Source organism: Mandrillus leucophaeus, unplaced genomic scaffold (genome assembly GCF_000951045.1).
Source record: "Mandrillus leucophaeus isolate KB7577 unplaced genomic scaffold, Mleu.le_1.0 Scaffold651, whole genome shotgun sequence".
Taxonomy (NCBI): Eukaryota; Metazoa; Chordata; class Mammalia; order Primates; family Cercopithecidae; genus Mandrillus; species Mandrillus leucophaeus.
In genome coordinates, this window is record NW_012107042.1 from 699150 (window position 1) to 701456 (window position 2307).

The following is a 2307-nucleotide window of genomic DNA, read 5'->3' on the forward strand; positions in this document are numbered from 1 at the left end:
GCCTCCCAAAGTGCTGGGATTACAGGCTTGAGCCACCGCGCCCCGCAACTTCTCTTTTTAAAACTCAGAAAAAAATCCATTTCCATGTACAAGTATTTCCTATTCACTCCGTGACAGCAACTTAGTGAAACTTTAATCAGAGGACGATGGTTTTGCCTAGCACACATCTTCTGAAAACTATTTAAACTAAACATAAATGTTTTGATTGGCAACGCTTTGTAATTTGGACCGTATCTCTGATATAGCAGAAATTTTTAATACCTTTCCCAAACTCATTGCCCATGTACTTGAAAATTTGCTTTTTTTTCTGTTTAAGCCTCTGTACTCTTCCTGTGGTGATGTAAATCATAATTCCAAGCTGGATCACAGAGTGTGGGGTCGCTCAGTCCTATAAATGCCGTCATAATCAATCCCTGTGCTTAGAGATGGGAACATGAACTCATCCGGACCAGGAGGTGCATGAAGATTCTGCTGATGTTTTGGTTTTTCTTCCTTGCGTCTGTGAAACGATTTATTGTTCACTTTTGCACACAGCGTTCTGAGGACAGGACAGGTGCAGCCTGGGGCCTGCTCCCTGCTGCAGCATTTCCAGCCCCCAGAGTGGCCCGAGGGGAGGACATGGGCACGTCTTTCCATTGTTGATGTTTTGAGAGAGCTTCAGGAACTGATGTTTTTTCCTTTTCATGGTGTGTAGACTAGAAAGCAAATACCTAATGCCTTTTGGGAAGCACTTTGATAACTTTGCAAGGGAAATGATCTGAAAACAAGAAAACGTGTGACTTAATAGAAACAAACCAGGTATTAATGATTTTATTAACACACTGAAATACGCTAGTCCTGATACCTATACTTTGACTTTTGTTAGTAAGTCATATCCCTCTATTGGTTGGCAAATTTAAGCTGGATTTTCTTTTACTTATGACTTAAATTAGTGCAATTATTATATTGATAAATCCTGACCTATGTGATGTGTGTAGAACATCTTCAAAATTAAGGAAGCCCATTCTTGTGATGGGGACAAGGTCAAAGTGACCCAACCTATAACCAAAAGAAATTGATCTTTCTTAACTCCAGTGTGCAGAGTCCATCAGAAATGTGTTAGCAAAGTATTCTTCAATATCTAATGCAAAATACCTTAGTACAAATACATTTTTTTTTTTTTTTTTTTTTTGAGACGGAGTCTCGCACTGTCGCCCAGGCTGGAGTGCAGTGGCCGGATCCCAGCTCACTGCAAGCTCCGCCTCCTGGGTTTACGCCATTCTCCTGCCTCAGCCTCCCAAGTAGCTGGGACTACAGGCGCCCGCCACCTCACCCGGATAGTTTTTTGTATGTTTTTTTAGTAGAGACGGGGTTTCACCGGGTTAGCCAGGATGGTCTCGATCTCCTGACCTTGTGATCCACCCGCCTCAGCCTCCCAAAGTGCTGGGATTACAGGCTTGAGCCACCGCGCCCGGCCTTAAGTATTATTTTAATTTATCTCTTTTCTCTTGCATTTTACTATAAGTGGTAAAGAGAAACCATGCCACTCATTCATTGCTTTGCTTAGAAATCTCCTCAGCAAAATATATAATTATGTCACTTGCAAGTTCTACCTTTCACAAAACATTAGCACATGATACATCCAAGTTCTTTGCCACTTTATAACAAGGATCACTTTTCCTCCCGTTTCTAATAAGCTGCATCTCATTTCCACATGAGACCTCACCGGAATGGTCTTCAGCTTTCATAACTTTACCAACATTCTATTCATGATGATATAGGCATTTTCAAAGCCAACGGATACATGCTTTTAAAAAATAGCTCACCTCTTTTCTTTCTGAAGCAGCACCGTAACTGAATTGGAGGGGGATACAATCCAGTCCGTAACAGTTGGTCACTATGGTTCCATGATTCCCAGACTCCTTAACAAAAACCCTTTTTAAAAGACGTCTTTCTCAATCAACAATCACTAATCCAGTGCCCGCTGTGTATGAGACATTACATTAGGTCTTAGGAATGCAAAGAGACAACATCCCTATCCACAACAACTCCAGGTATAGTGAAATCACAGTCTACCCTGAAATAATGCAAATGAATGCTGTGGTATTCTATGTTCCTAATTAGGAGTGAACTTCAAATATTTAAAAGGCAATAAAGCTGTCAAAGTGAGTAACTTCAAACTAGAGGACGTAACCAATCATCTATTGGTGAGCCAGCAAATATTGCATTGCATTTGCTTTAGCGCTCAATAAAGTTTTTCTAATACATTATATATTAGAGCAATTTTAAATTCACAGCAAAATTGGGCAGAAAGTACAGAGTCCCCAT

At 40.6% G+C, this 2307-nt stretch overlaps 1 long non-coding RNA gene across 1 annotated transcript in view; it reads right to left on the bottom strand.

Moving 5' to 3' along the window:
- LOC105554634 overlaps positions 1–862 on the bottom strand; it is an 8598-nt gene extending 7736 nt beyond the window's left edge. Inside the window, exon 1 of the long non-coding RNA XR_001008356.1 lies at positions 300–862. This is a non-coding gene — a long non-coding RNA (uncharacterized LOC105554634). The remainder of the gene's footprint in view (positions 1–299) is intronic.
- Between the last annotated feature and the right edge of the window lie 1445 nt (positions 863–2307).